Source organism: Benincasa hispida, chromosome 11, assembly GCF_009727055.1.
Source record: "Benincasa hispida cultivar B227 chromosome 11, ASM972705v1, whole genome shotgun sequence".
NCBI classification, from domain to species: domain Eukaryota; kingdom Viridiplantae; phylum Streptophyta; class Magnoliopsida; order Cucurbitales; family Cucurbitaceae; genus Benincasa; species Benincasa hispida.
Window position 1 is genome coordinate 36,402,496 of NC_052359.1, and position 17,097 is coordinate 36,419,592.

The 17,097-nt window shown below is 35.3% G+C and overlaps 1 long non-coding RNA gene across 2 annotated transcripts; it reads left to right on the forward strand.

The window, feature by feature from the left end:
- The first annotated feature begins 725 nt into the window (after positions 1–725).
- LOC120091470 lies at positions 726–4,651 on the forward strand. Of its 2 annotated transcripts, XR_005485718.1 has the most exons (3): positions 730–1,051; positions 1,154–1,543; positions 4,232–4,651. It is a non-coding gene; the product is annotated as an uncharacterized LOC120091470 (long non-coding RNA). The 2 variants fall into 2 exon arrangements; XR_005485717.1 differs by lacking the exon at positions 4,232–4,651 and having other exon boundaries at positions 726–1,051; positions 1,154–1,955.
- Positions 4,652–17,097: the final 12,446 nt, after the last annotated feature.

Consider the following 17,097-nt stretch of genomic DNA (forward strand, 5'->3'; position numbering starts at 1 on the left):
GTTGATCTTCTCTATCTCTATGTTCCTTTTTTGTTCTTTAATTGTCGTTTTCGTAACAACCTCTATAACCCGGAAGGAGTTGTGAGGATAGTGAATACCACCCTTTTGTGATACCTACTATCCACTTGAACTTGGTCCTCTCGAAAACTCTTGCAAACTTATTTAAGTAACAACACGATTTAATTTATCTGAATAATCTGAAACCAATTGCATAGTTCGTACAAATTATTTTGCATACTTCAAACCTATCTATAAACAACCTGAACATTGTGTTTATTTTCTCCTATGTAATGCTAATATATCTTAACTTCTTGATCCAACTTTTAAGGTTTTTACCAAACCACCGATCGTCCCCAGGTTTCCTCAACCTTTCTCCCTAGGCTTTCACAACCTGACGAACTCCACTAGGTTTTTATAACTCTTCTTTCCCAAGTTTTTATAAACTTGTAAACCTGGTTCCTAAGGCTTACCACCCCTAAGTTTTTATAAACCTGACCCCTTAAAATTTTCATAACCTGATCCCTTAAGATTTTCATAACTCTCTTAAGTTTTTCGCAAACTTGGGATCTGTGGCTTATGGGCCAAGTAGGTAATCTAAGGATATTTTTAGCCCAAAAATAAATATGTTTTAAATGTTTTTCCACGGGTTTGAATTACTGGCAGTAGAAAAGGGCTGATCATAAATTTTCTCAAACATATCAAGGATAAGGTTCACAGAAATCCCATCCACGATTCAGAAAACCACACCAAACCCCATATCCATTACCCTGCTAGTATATAGACGTACTCAAGGTATATTGACAATCCCAGCCAAACCCACACAAAGTACGCTTGTCAATCCCAATCATATGTATGTATGCTAACATATCCTGGGTACATAATCCAGTGGCTTGAAATTCATTTTCATAAACCACAGTAAAATATGAATTTTCAACATGATGAACCCTAATCCAGAGATTCCAATCAAATCATTTCCATAAAATTGTTTTATCGATGGTCTGTAGGGCTTGGCTGTGGAGTTAGAGGCAAATTCGTGGCTTCAAACTTGATGGTAAGTAAGTTCTAATGTTTCTCTCGAGTTCTGCAGTGGTTAATCAAGCTTTTCTTGGCTAGATTTTGTGTTTTTTAACGTCGGAGTTTCGTCAAAAAATAGGGAAAAAAATAGGGGTATGGAGGTTGAAATTGATTGGTGCTAGTCAAAACCATGCTCGCTTGTGCCTTGCGCGTTGAAGATGATCGGTGCTAGTAAAAAACATGCTCGCTTGTGCCTTGCGCGCACTATCGCTCACCCTACACATGCCTCGGGTTCGTTGCTGTCATGCCTTGTTGCTCACCCTCACGCGCATACGTTTGCCCTTGCTCATGTGTCATCTGCTCGTCTGCCCATCCATCTACTCGAGGGCACTCGTCCCGCACACCAGCACGTCCCTATGCGCACGCCCTAACACCCAGTGTGAATGCCCAGTGCCCAGTGATGCCTATCCACATGCCTTCTATCGCCCACAGCTGCCCATTGGCTTTGTTTTGGCCATTTGGTATTCTGGTGAGCTATTTTTTTTTTTTAGCTTAGTTGATATTTTCTCGAGATTGTATCCCTAAACTGAGTAATTTTGGGCTTTAAGATGAATTTTAGGCTAATTTGGAATTTTTGAGTTGAGCAATAATTCCCAATATATAAAAAATTAGGGTTTAGTTGAGCTCAAATTGGTTTTGGTTGAAGCTAAGGAATGGTTCAGAGTTGGGTTAATTTGCAGGAGGTGATCAGTTACCTTGTGAATCATTTTTCAGGTTAAACGGAGATTGGTAGAGCCTATAGTTCTAGGAACATGTGCTCGTAATTGTGTGTGGATATTTCCAAACACTTTGTTATAAACCTTATATATATACCATGGTAGTATGCTATGATTTGCAATAAAGTTTCTGGCATGATCTATTTTGGCATAATTATGTTTTCAGTAATGATTTAAACAATAGTTTTTGGTTTTCCATGATTACTTTATGATATGTATTTTGGTCAGGATTTGATTTAAACATGATTATGTGACTTAAGAACCAAATGTGATTTAATAATGGATTTAATGAAATATTTGAAAACTGAGATGACTTATTTTATATGAATGATATTTATGATGATTTGTGAAAAATGGTTTCCAAGCCACAAGATTTTAGTACCTGAGATGTGATTTATGTATGGGCTACGTGCGTGTGCTTCTATAGTGCCACCATAGTTGTGATGAGATATGTTGATGGCTTGGAGTCATGAGATTGCCTTACTATTGTTACTATTCTCTAGCAATACCAGATGTACCGAATGTGTGTGAGTTGAGTATGATCGCATGTTCCACTAGTGATACAAAATGTGTGTACGCTGACTACTGTCACATATTTGGGATATATTGATATGGTAAACAAAGATTTGGGTACAAATTTGGTATGACATTTCATAAGCTCATATGTGTGATTATATCTTGTGGTATTATGGAATTATGATCATGCCACTGAATGAATAAATTGTATTTGAACAATTTCCACTTTATATGTTGAAGCTATTTATGAAATGTTTTCTGGAATAATTACAACTGTTTAGAAAGATAAACTTTATGTTCATATAAACTTACCACTCACTGGGCTTTAGCTCATATTTTTCAATATTTTTGTTCCCCCCCAAATAGCGATCAAGTTTCAGGTGCCTACTGAGCCGTCAAATGCCGCTAGTCTTGATAGACATCTGCTGCATTGTATGTACATGATTTTAAGGGTGTCACAACAATAGTGGTAGTCAGAACTTGTGAGTTGCATACCAAAGAATGTTTTGTTATAAACAAACTCTACAGTTGGTCTATAAATATTTTATAAACATAAATTTGAAATTAAACTAGGTTGTGTTCTTAAATTCTGTTAATGAAGGTAAACTAATTTGAGGTTGTTATCCAATGATTTATAACGAAAATTGGTTTGAAAGTTTAAGTTTGATTTTGAGTACAGAATATGTTAAGAGTTGGGACATTAGATGTCACAAAGAGAAGTGATGTTTAGCGTCTTCACACTTTATTCTAAGGTAGAGGGAAAATTTGAAATGGGTTGACACATAGCATACATAGAAGCTATAAAAAGGGCATAGAATCAAGGACTCAAAACATAAGATACAACACAGAGTTCCTTACTTTTGCTTAGCGTAGTATTCTGTTTTCTAGTATTTTTCACTTCCTTGAACTTGTAATCTTTTTGAGTTTATTGCCCATTCAATCCACTCTTATCGAAAGACCTAGAGCATTAATACCCAACTATCCTTGAAAGAAGATGTTGGGTTATTTATTTGAGTAATGTTGTGGTGACCTCTCGGGTTGTGTTATTTATTTCTTCTTGTACTTTCCAATTTCTACAATGTACAGGTCCAGTACTATATGATTCATTCACTTTGTGTACTTTTTCATATTTCTTTACAATGTCAAGTCATTTTTACCTTCAAGTTGTGTATTTCAGTGTATCATTTTAATGCAAGTTCAAGATTGATATTTTCACTCTCATTTGTCTTGTTTTTTTATCTGTTTTCTCAACATTTGTTTTCAGTTCTTTCATTGTAAGCTAAATTCTTTCGTAGGGTTTAAATATGTAAATATCTCAAGAAAGGATATAAGCCTTTCATGCTAAAAAAGTAACTTTACTCTTTCAATAGCATGATTACTTTTATAAGTTTATTTCTATTAGTCTAGATAGATCACTAAGATTAGTATGCAAAAGTAGAATCTAATACGGAAAGAGTTAGATAAAACATAGTTTTTATAAAAGCAATCTAGAAAAAGATCTTATAGATATAAGACTTTGTTTTTTACTTTAAACATAGGGCGAATCCTTTAAGACCTTGGATTGTGTTCTCATTTTTCTAAGTTCACATTGATCATAAACATATGGGTTTAATGGCTCAAACTCCTAAAAATTGTTTGTAGAAGGTCAAATAAGTGTTGAAGTTAGTTTACCATGGTAAAGCTCGAGTCAAAATTGCAATTGCATGAAAAATGACCTTCTTCGATCAAAGGGTATGTACATATTTGAGTTCATCTTTTATTATTGTCATTTTTAGTCTGTTTTCAGACAACCAACCATCTCTCAACTATTTTTTCCTGTTAGCTTGCATTTTCACCTTTTTAGGAAAGTCCAGTTCACTTTAGAACTTTTGTTACATCAGTTCCATTGGATTCAATATCTGAAGTACCTCTTATATTACTAACAGTTGTGCTTGCATTGAGGACCATGATGGAGAATGTGATGTTAGTGGTTTCATAAGTTCCCATAGAGGTATTGGCTTGGCAGTTATGCAAGGTATGGTAGAAGTTGTATCAATGGTTGAAAAACTTCCGACTCAGGCAAGTAGGAGGAAGTTGTACCTTAAATTTTAACAAAGTTTATCGGCATTTGGCGAAAAAGAAAAATCTTGGAAGGTGGTATTCCAAATAGTCTACTCTTTATGATGAAATAAGTTAATTCTCTAAGTTGAAAATTATGATTGTCGGTGAAGACAATTGTTGTAGCCAAAGTGGTAGATTCTTCAAATATCTTGTCAGGTGGTATTTGTTACATTTTGACAAAATCAAAATATTAAAATTGCAGTTGTCCCATATCTAAAAGGAAGAAAATGATGGATTCGAAGCATTATAAGAGAAGACTATACCTTTGATTTCAGTTATTCCAATTTAAAGCACTTTAAGTTTGGTATACTACCTCTATCATATGATAAATATATGACTTTGAGAGAGTATTTTTGTAACGGGGTTAGAGTAGAGATTTATTATAATTTTTCGATAGTGAATTTTCTGGTCAGTGATTTTTTTTTTTTTTTTTTTTTTTTTCAGTTTGAAGTTTGAAATTAAAATAAATAAAAAATAAAAATAAAAATAAAAATGAAAGGAGAAAGGAAGAAGGAAGAGATGAGAAGATAGATGAGATAGAGAATAAAAGTTGAACATAATAATAATAATATATTTTTTTAAAAAAACATAGGTAACGGTAACCTAAAAACCAGTCGTTAATTTTGAGGTTGCTAAAAACTTGCACATTTGTTTTATAACATATGTGCAGTTTAGTTGGTCAGTCAATTTGAGGCTTCTTTTGAGCTTGCCAATTGATTGGCCAATCAATTTTCCATGAAACAAAATTGATCTCACTGAACTTTGTTGGGGGGAAACGATGTATATAAGAGTTAAATAACAATAGCAAATTGATCATACTTTAACTGAATACAGATCATTATAGTATATACGTACGAGTATGCCACATAAAACAATCAGATTATAAAATTGAAATAACATTAAAAAAAAAGACTCAAGATCTTGTGGAAAAGTCAATAAGTAGTTGAGACATGATTCTGACAAGTGTTGTCCTAAAGACAATTATTTGCTCTACACGAGTTGCAATCAGACTTCGATGTTTGTCTGATAGAATTTTTTGAAACTTGCTTTCAACTCAACTCAAGATTAAAAATGAAAGAAGAAAAACTCTTCAAACTGAAATGAGATCCTGCAAATAAAGAAACAAATTGTTATTATAAACTAACAACTTAGTAATTCTCCAAAAATAGAATAAAACAGAAGTAGTTACTTGACCAAATTTAAACATGACGCATTCAAATGGAAGAAAGTATAAATTGAACCTAATATGAAAGTTAAATTTGTAAATGAAATTACATCATCTATTTTGATTGTTTTAACCCAATCTTAAAATTATGACATTAAAATAATCGATGTTTCAATTTATGAAAGTATTACTTCTTTCACGAAATAAAAATCCAACAAAGTTCAGTTGAACCCAATCAACTAATGTCCATTCGATTAGTTTCGACTGGTGGATTTTTTTTCCCTTAAAGTTTTACGACTACAAGTATTCTTTCTCATAATTGTCCGTCTTTCTCACTTCAATAATTATTATATGGAAAATATTCATTTTGAAGTTCAGTGAAATGTATCAAATTTTGTCTTAAATTACAAAAATGAGTTTAATTCGATGGTAATTAACATGATTTTCCTCTCTAATAGTCGAAAGTTTGATCCTACCCAATAATTGTACTTAATTTTTTTTTTTATCCTAAATGTTTAATTTCATCCCATTACATTAGCTGAAATATTGATAGACGTTACAATCATTATCTTAAATTTGAATAAGTTGTATATTCTTCTATAGATTTTCATTTGAAAAAAACAAAAATGAAAATATTGTCATGTGCATTTAAATGAATATAAAGCATGTGTCTAATACGAAATCAATGAATCTTTTGAAGTAGAAATGATGGTGGGGTTGAGTCTTAAAAATTTGTGGAATATAGGATACATATGAGGAAGAACTATTGCACCCTTCACACTTAAAAGTCAAAAGAGAGAAACTTTTTAAAAAGTTCGGTAGGATGGGATCGAAAGGACGTGAATCTATCAATTGTGTGTCTTACATATCCCTAGAATTTAAATATTGTGTTTAAAAAATTTCTAAATTTTCGCTTTTGTATCTAATAATTCATTGAACTTTCAATTGTGTATATAGGTCATTGACCTATTTTTCTTTTTTATTGTTATATGTGATATGTCAAACATCGTGTACAAAAGATTTGCAAATAATTGTACATATTATTATATGTGATATGCCAAACATCGGTATGTACATATGACCATCCATATACCTAACCATATGTACATATCGTCCTTCTATAGTATAACCAAACAGCAATGGGCCTTTATATTCATAAAAAGGTATATGAACTAACATAAATTTACATATTTAGTGTCTACTATCAATATGAGATCAAAAACTATGTTTTATTTAGTGTCTAATATCAATATGAGATTAAAAACTATGTTTTAGTCCACATATAACACTATGTATAATAATGTCTCAAAAAACAAAAAGGTAAAAAACTGTGATGACAAAAGAAAAAAAAAGGAAAATTCTATTGATAACCGAAAAAAATTTTTACCTTTCAAAACTAACACCTTTTTTAAAAAATTACTTTTTCTAACATCTTTTTTATTTTTTTTAGATTTTAATTGGAGGGTGGCACTTATAGAAGTTACTAAAATACCTCTAGGAAAAACAAAAAGAAATGTTTGGGTTTTTTTGGAAAATTGACACTTGTTTTAGTACAAATGGTATAGGGGATTTGAATCATGGATCTCTTGGTCCTTAGCTCATAAAGATGGCTAAACTCTTTTGGCATTTGAGGTCCCTTTAAATGATCAAATTTAGTCCCAAAAGTATATTCTCGAAAGTTTCCCTTCTCTCTCAAAAAATCTCACTTCCTCTCTCAAAGAATCCTCATCGTTTGTGCCTGAATTTTCGTTTATGTTGGATTCTACAAAGTATCTTTATAGAAATTCAAGGTTTATTTTTCTAAAAAATGGGGTTTAAATCGGGTTTGAAAATGAAGTTATAAAAATGGGGGGTTTTTAAAAAAAATCTATTTTTCAATAAAGTTTTATGCCTATTTTCGTAAGAAATCAACCAGGACCTTACGGAAAAAAGACAGAATCCTATTGAATTTGATTTTAAAAAATCCAATCTTTAGGTAACATTTTCTGCCTTTTCCCCGTAAGAAATCAACCATGATTTTACGAGAAAAAAAACCAAGATTATACGAAAAAAGACAAAATGCTATTGAATTTGATTAAAAAGATACAATTTTTTTAATAAAGTTTTCTGCCTTTTTTCCATAAGAAATGGACACATCATACGGGAAGAACGACAAAATATTCTTGAATTTGATTTTTTTTTTAAATACAATTTCTAGGTAAAATTGTATGTATTACTGTGAAAGATGTATTAAATGTGATTTTACAAGAAACTGTACAGGAGTATAAATACTGTATGAACTCCATAAGAATAGAGTCTAACTAAATTAACCAAAGCCTTAAGACTCTCCAAATAAGACCTAGTATACAAGAGACTTAGTATTCACATGACTTAGTATACATTCACACCCTCCCCCTCCCTCAAACTCAAGGTGGTAAGGTAGGAACCAACTTAAGTTTGTTAAGTAGTTGGAGAAAAAGACCAAGAGGTAAATCTTTTGTGAGAATGTCGGTGGGTTGCTCAACGGTGGAAATAGAGCGTAACATCAGAGTTTCGCTTAGGAGATGATGACGAACAAAGTGACAATCATTCTCAATATGCTTGGTACGTTCATGAAAGACATCATTGTGAGCAATCTGAATAGCACTACGATTGTCACAATGAAATATAGTGGCAGGCGACTGAGGGACTCCCATATCAACAAGAAACCAATGAAGCCACAAGAATTCTGACATAGCATTAGCCAGAGCACGATATTCAGACTCTGTACTAGAACAGGAAACAACGCAATGTTTCTTTCTACACCAAGAAATGAGAGAATCACCAAGGTTGGAACATTAACTGGAGGTAGAACGTCGATCACTAGGGTCACCAACCCAATCAGTATCAGAATAGCCTGATAAAACCAAGGAAGACTGGGAAGAAAACTGAAGTCCATGCCTTAAAGTACCTTTGACATAACGGAGGATGCGAAGAACAGTAGTAAAATGACTGGTCCGAGGGGTAGCCATGAACTGATTAACAATGTGAACACCATATGCAATGTCAGGACGAGTAACTATCAGATAAATAAGACTGCTGATAAGCTGACAATAGAGACTAACATCCTCAAGAGAAATTCCATCAAACGGAGTCAAGCAAACATTAGGATCGAGTGGTGGTTGATTTGTAGTAGAGTCAGTAATACCAGAGTGCACCAAAACATCCGAGGCATACTTTACTTGAGGCAACGAATAACTAGCAGAGCTCAATGATACTTCAAGGCTAAGAAACTAACTGAGTGAACCCAAGTCCTTCATCTCAAAGTATTCGCCAAGATAGCGTTGTAGATTAGAGATATCTTGAGGATCATCCTCGGTAATAATCATATCATCAACATACAGGAGAAGAAGAACAATACCATGAGTTTTCTGTCGCGTAAATAGTGTCGTGTCATGAAAACTAGATGTATATCCAAATTGAATGATAGTGGAACTAATAGTTGAAAACCAAGCTCGAGGGGTTTGTTTCAAGCCATACAATGCTCGTCAGAGGAGGCATACTTTCTAGGATTGACAAGAGACACCTGGGGGCGGTTGCATGTATACTTCCTCAGATAAGGCCCTATGAAGGAAGGCGTTCTTGATATCCATTTCAAAAAGTGGCCATTGTTTAGCTACTGCAACTGCTAAGAGACACTGAGCAGATGTCATTCGTGCCACAGGTGTGAAGGTCTCTTCGTAATCGATCCCATACTCTTAAGAATATCATTTTTCTACCAACCGAGCTTTATAACACTCAACAGAGACATCAGAGTGAGTCTTGATCTTATGGACCCATTTGCAACCAATGGGTTTTTTCCAAGGGGTAAGTCAACATAGTCCCGTGTGTGCATTTTATCGAGAGCCTGCAGTTCTTCTTTCATAGCTTGTTGCCATAGAGGATTATTATTTGCCACATGAAAAGAGGTAGGTTCAACAAAGAAACTGATAGTAGAAAAATAGTGAAAATCTTGAAGATGAGTAGGAGGTCCCCTTACATTAGTGGAGCGTCGAACAGAAGAGACAGGGTTATGAATAGGTCCAGATTCCACAGGTGGGACAAACGGCTAATCAAGGTCAACAGAGAAGGCACAGACTGTTTAAACTCATAATCATCAGAAGATGCAGAAGAAGGGAAAAGACCAAACAAACCATTAGAATCATAGAGAATAGGGCTTAAGAGAGAATCATGAAAGGTTGAGAGACTAGAGAACATAATGTGCTCCCAAAAAGTGACATGGTGAGAGATGCGCAATCTATTAGAGAGAAGGTCCCAACAATGCAAACCTTTGTGTTCAGTTCCATATTTAAGAAAGCAATAGAGACGGACATGTGGTTCTAATTTGGTATGTTCATGAGGGTGAAGAAATACAAAACATGCACAACCAAAAATCTTGATGTTAGAGTAATCAAGAGAAGTAACATATAAGTGTTCAAACGGAGAAACACTTTGAAGAACATATGAAGGAAGACGATTGATTGTGTAGACAGAGGTGAGAGCGGCTTCATCCCAAAATTTTGTAGCACAGGAGGCAGACAGAAGTTGAGCCCAGACGGAGTCTAGGATGTGACGATATTTCCACTCCGCTCACCCATTCTATTGAAAGGTATAAGGACAAGAGCGCTGCATAAGAGTGCCTTGATGTGTAAGAAAGAAAAAGAGCCTTGAGTACTTATATTCCAAGGCGTTATTGTACGCAGAACTTTGATTGGACGAGAAAACTGAGTGTGAACCATGTTAGTAAAATAAATATATATTTGAGACAGGGAAGAGTGATGTTTAAGGAAATATGTCCAAGTAAACCAAGAGTAATCATCAATGAATAAAACAAAGTAACGATAACCATTAACAGTGGAAATAGGAGCAGGTCCCCAAATATCATAGTGAATTAAGTCAAAAGGATTATCGCTTATAGAACTAGACTAAGAAAAGACAATGCAGGTTGTTTTGCAAGTTTGTAATTCAAATAGTAAAAAAATACAAAATTGGAGACATTATTCAAATTATGACTAGAGATTAAATGACGAAGTTTTTTAGAAGAAGCATGACCGAGACGGAGGTGCCATTAATAGATAGCAGAGTCAGTAACAGGGGCAAAAAGAGAACAAATAGGAAGCTGAATAGATGTGAGCTCAAACAGTCTTCTGTCCTGACCGAGGATCCTGAACTTGACACCCAGTAGAAGAAAAGGACACAATTAAACCAAGGTCACATTATTGCCCTACGGAGACAAGATTAAAGGATAGATTTGGAACACAATAAGTATTGGAAAGCTGTAACAGGGAGGTTTTGATGGAGCCAACATGGGATATGGTCATACAATTACCATCAGCAGCATAAATGAGAGGAAGAGATTTGATAGGAGTAGGTGCAGGCAGAAGAGAAAAATCAGACATCGTATGGTTGCAACAAGTGGAATCAAGAAGTCATCTATTACCTGGGGAGACCACAAACGTGAAGGAATTGGATGAAATCATCTGTTTAAGCAAGTCTTATAAGTCACTCATTTGAAAAGTAGACGGGGAAGGTTCAGAGGTAGCAGTAGCAGCAGAGGTAGAGTCAGGATTAGATGTAAACGATCGAGACTTGGAGTATATCCTAGTGGTCGCGGTGGTCTTGTAGGACAGTTGTCCTGAATATGACCTCTTTTGTGACAGTATATGCACTCGACTTTTGGACAGTCAACAAACTTATACCTGGTGAACTTACAGTTTTTACAAAAGGGAGCTCCAGAAGTACAAGGCATATGAGTGCTTACGAATACAACCTCCGATTGCTGAGAAGAAGTGATGCCAAGACGCTTTTCTTCAAACAGGATTTCCTAAATTGTTTCATCTAAAGACGGAAAGGGGCTACGGTGGAGAAAAGCAGCATGGATCGACTCATATTCTGGACGAAGTCCTATAAGAACCTTAATAAGGCAAAGGTGATCAGGACTAATTTTAGCTTGATCCAATTGTGTTCAGATTGGCTAAAGTGTAGCCAAGTAGTCATTAACATATTGCATCGTCTCTTGAGTAAGATTAATCAGAGTGTTGTGCAGTTGATAGTAGTGAGCTAAGCCAACGAACTGAAATCGCGTAAACAGGAAATCCCACAAACTCTTGGCATCATCAAACACATGAAAATGAATGTGAATGGTTGATGTAGATGTATTTTCGATCCAAGTGATGATTTGATAGTTTTTGTTGTCCCAATCTTCTAACCTTTCAATAAATCTAGCATCTTCCTCAATGGATATCTTGACTGGCTGGAGAATATCACTAGTGACGATTTGCCATAATTTACGCCCAATTAGGAAACTCTTCATTTGATGGGCCCAAGTAATATAATTTGTCTCATCAAGAATAGTACTAATGGGACAAAATACATGATCCTTTTCCATGTGGCTTGGCAGTTTGGAAGGAGAAGAAAACTAGGGACAACAAGGGAGGTTTGGCGGCTTGGCTAAAGGGATCAAGGGTCGAGTTTTGCGGAATCGGGGATTGAGTTTGATCGGTTTGGCTGAAGGGATCAAGGATCGAGTTCTGGGGAATCAGGGATCGAGTTCAATCGAGGATCAAGTTTTGGACCGAGAGACAGAGGTCGCGTTTGATCGAGGATCGAGTTCTAGATTGGGAATCGGGGATCGAGTTTGATCGAGGATCGAGTTCTGGATCGGAAATCAGGGATCGAGTTTGATCGAGGATCGAGAGTCAGGGATCGAGTTTGATTGAGTTTTGGACTGATGATTAGGGGGTCGAGTTCTACACAGTGGGGGTCGAGGATCGAGTATTTCACAGAAGCTACAGGATCGAGGATCGAGTTTTTCACAGTGGGGATCAAGGATCAAGTTTTTCACAATGGCTTTGGACAGGGGATCTGAGTGGTTCTTCTTCATGCCAAAGATGGTTTTTGTGTGGTCGATCGATGACCAAATGGTAGAAATGACAGAGAACAAGAGGAAGAAACTAGCTACAAGGCTCTGATACAATGTTAAAGATGTATTTTATCTAGTGTGATTTTACAAGGAACTGTACAGGGGTATAAATACTGTATGAACACCCTAAGAATAGAGCCTAACTAAATTAATCAAAGCCTAAAGACTCTCCAAAAGAGACCTAGTATACAGAAGTCTTAGTATTCACATGACTTAGTATACATTCACACTTACCATAAGGAATCAACCAAAACCTTACCAGAAAAAACAAATACTTGGAAAAAATGTATTTTGTTTTTTTTTTTCTCCAGTAAGGAATCGACCAAGTCCGTATAGGGAGAAAAAGGGCAGAATATTGTTTTTTAGTAGATTTCATCAAAAATATTTTTTGTGAATACTTAGTCTCAAATTTTCTGGTAATAGTTTTTCTTTTTTTTTCATGAGAAATCGATTAGATCCTTATGGAAAAAAGGATAGAAATGTAATATTTAAGGCTAGGGTTACACTTGCTTGTTCTTATGTGCATGTTGTTCATATTTTTTGAAGTGTACAGGTACTTATGATGGAGTGTAAGATTTTACCAAAGAATTACTTTAAGGCATAGTTGACCTCTTGTAACCATCTAACAAAAGCTATGAGATTGTCCTTAGGAAATTAATTAGGGTCCAGTTGGATATGTCTAAGTAAATCATATTTGAACCCATATTAGACAGTAATCTATCTCATCACTTGGCAGCTTAAGTGGTTGTGGACGAGAGAGAAGACAGACACATGCTAAAATTAATTCCTCTTGTTAAAATTAATTATGCTAAAATTAATTCCTCTTTTAACCTTTTGGGAATAGGGTGTCATTTGATAATGAGAAGTTTTACCTAATAAGTGAGTTTAGAGTACGGGCGAGGAATGTAAATAGGGTTGGGAACCCCAGTAGGCTTAAGAAGCCTATACTTTGCAAACATCACGACTGGAAAACAGACTTATGCTAAAATTAATTCATAGCCTAGAGTGATGAGGACGCAGTGAAGATCTCCCTGAAATACGTCATCGAGTTAGTGATGATAGGAAGGAAGAAGAAGAAATTGTGATCTTCGAGGCATTATGCATAATTGGAAGATTTTTCTGCAATTACGACTTGAGCAGGGTTATTTTCAAGAAGGCCATAAATAGCATAAGGAAAGTGATGACGTATGCCAAGAACTGCAAGAACTCTGAGGTAATAACTATTAGGGTTTGTGCCCTAAAACTCGTGGTTTGTAATGTATAAACAAAATTTATTTATTTAATAAAATAAGGAGTTATTTTATTATATCCTTAGGCTTCTGTAACTCAATCCAATAAACTAAGATCTAAACTTATTTTATGTAACTTAAACATCATTTAGTACACATATAGGTGGATCATTCAAGTAATAACCTAAATAATCTATAGTATATAGATATGTTTGGGTGTTTTATCCTTGTAACATTACAGATACGACAAACTTCGTAAATGCTACAAGAGTTGTAAGTGTTACAAACGATTTGATCCAAATCATTAATGTGGAGATATGCAAGTAGGGTATTCTATATAAAGAGTTTGTATAAGACCGGATCGAGAAATGATTAGTCTTTCTATATGACACCGTTGATTGAAGAGAATAAACTTTCATAGGATGACTATAGGTAACTTGACCTCAATCCTGAATAAGTTATGAACTTCTATCTAAGAGGGCGGTGTTGGGATTGGTGTCATAATTCTCCCAGAGTCTCATAGTTTGTAAACTTTGTAAACATTGTTATTAATAAAGTAAGAGTTATTTTATTTGCATTTACTCATATCCAATAAACAAAGATCCGTAGTTATTGTATGTAAACTTAAGTATGTATATGAGATATACAAGTGGATCATGCCTTAATTAATAAAAGGTTTGTAGTATAATGATAAAGGATGGATACCTTATCCTAGTGACATTACGAATACGGTCCGCTTTGTAGAGGTCTACAAGTGTTTGATCCTGACCGTTCTGTTGAGACATATGAGCAGGGGTGCCCTATACAAAGAGTTTGTATAAGACCGGACTACGAAATGATTCGTCTCTTTATATAATACTGTTGATAATTGAGACTTACATCTCACTAAAATAACCATAGGCGACATGAACTTAATCCTAAGTGTTTTAGGAACTCCTACCTATGAGAGGGGTTCTTTTAGTAGTATGGGTGAGAGTGGCCAGATTGCCAACTTAACAAGCCTACCTTTTTTGGGATTTGTCTGATTGGGGAGCTAGAAACTCAGCTACACAAGATGGAATTCACTTCTTCCTCGAAGCAGGGGTAAGTAGATAGATTGCTCCCTTAAGAGCTGATTCCGGGTCACACCCTCTCTTTGGAATAGAGGACCCAGTCATAGTAGGACTATGACTTATTGTTCATTAGAGGGATCATTGGTACTTAAGAAGTTAGATGTAACTACAGGGGCAAAATGGTAAATTGGCCCAGTTGTACTTACAAGCGATCTGTGAAGGGTTATCGCACTGTTGATTGGTTGATATGGACACAGAAATATATCTGTAGTAAGAAGAGTGCAGCTGTCGGTCTTTAGTGGAGTGCTCGATAATTAACGGATGGTGGATCCCGTGACTAAAGAGTTTAGTTAGTTATTCACGTACCGTTGGAGCTTCAAGCTACAGGTCCATAAGGTCCCCTCGATAGCTCAATAGGTTCAAGTTAAGAATAAGATTTTGGGGTTGATTTGAAGTGTTCAAATTAACATGAGAAAATTCAATTATATATGATATAATTGGTGTGGTGTATGAGATACTTCAAGTTGAGGAATTAATGTAAATATGATTTACATTAAGTACCATAAAATAGAAAAAGAACTATGATTTATATGTTTCATGAGATGAAATATTAAATCTATAGGTTATAAATATAATATGGTAAGTTGGTTATTATATTTATTTATAATATAAATATATGATAATTAATTTCTTTTTCTCTAATAACCAATTGAGTGGGAGATTATTGGAAGTTTTATGGTAACCGTGAGATAAAAGGAAAATTGGTTTCCTAAATTTAGAAGTTACCTCATTCGGAAAAGTACTCACGGTGACAAGCTATCAAGTGAAAGAGTTTCACTAAGCGATAGTGTTCAGAGACTACATGATCAGCTAAACGATCACTTAGAGTTGACTATACGATAGTCATTCAGATGATTGTTACTAAACGATCGAGTGGCTAAGTCTATACGACAGGCTGCCGTTTACTAAATGATCGAGCACATTGTCTATACGATAGACAACTTCTTATCTCCTACTTGCTCGATCGTCTACTCGATCATAGTTTTATAGTTTCTTTCTCAAGCTAAGATCAAACAGAGCCCACAACTCCTAGATTTTCACACCAAGAATACCAAGGTAACCATTGTGGTGGTATCTTCACTAAGTTTGTGAATCGAGTTGGACTCGACTGGTTTCGTGGAGGTTGTGTTCGTTGTGTTCATGCTTTGTTCCCGTCGTTGCATTCAAGTGTGCTGTTCTTGGATGCTTGTAGATTGATCGAGGGATTCGTGAAGAATGGTTCTTCAAAGGTATGCACCCTCTATCCCTTGTATCATCGTTTAACATGCTGTAATTTCTGTATTTGCATGACCTGTTAGTTTCCGTTTTAGACTGTAATTGTTAGTGCTCAATTCGAATGGAATTTGAAACGATCCCTTCCGCTACTCATGGAAACCCTTGTGGCACCTTGGGAGTGTCCCCCTTCGGATGGGTTTTGTGCAGTTGGCAATATCAAGGTGAACTCATAAAATGGATAGGGTCACTTTAGTTTTTCCCCCAATCGGATTTTTTCCCTTTGGATTGGCTACTTGGAGCGGGACTCTAGCGTCTAAAATGAAGGGTCACACTTACTGAAAATTATTAAGCAACTTAATGATTTCTTGACCAAATCAATGATGGCTAGTCGTTATAGAAGCAAGAGTTGTTCTAGTATTAATGACTAGTTGAGAATGTCTCAATTCAGAGGAGGGATAAATTGACTACCCTTCAGTGGCTTTTGTCATAATCCTTTGAAGTGTCAGTGCGAAAGTAGATGTCACACGGGGTTCATTTCAGTTTTACTAAATTGTATTGGATGTTGTTTTTCAACTAGTATTTGTTAAAACCTAATGTAGGTTAATGTATTTATTTTTTAGCAACATGAACGATTTTCTGTTAGTTGACTCTTTTACTTTGACTGATTACATACATTGGAAAGAGTCCGTTAAAACATATTTCGTGTTAAACGATCTCGAGTTTGTCATGGTTGAGGATTGTTCTCAAGTTCCGACCCTTGATGCACCACAAAGTATTCGTAATGCATATGAGGTGTGGATGACGGTTAACTCGTTGGCCCGACTTCACATGTTGGCTAGCATATCTGATGCTTTGGCCAAAAGGGTTGAGAACATGGTCATTGCACGTGAGATCATGGACTCGTTGCATGAATTGTTTAAACGTCAGTTCTTACTTTTTAGCATAAAGGGATGGATGACAAAGAAACCAATAGTGTCAGTTCCCAAGATAACCTCCAGTTAGAGAAAGCAAGTGTTGTTGAATCTAGAAAAGTTAATCGATGAGAAGTGTT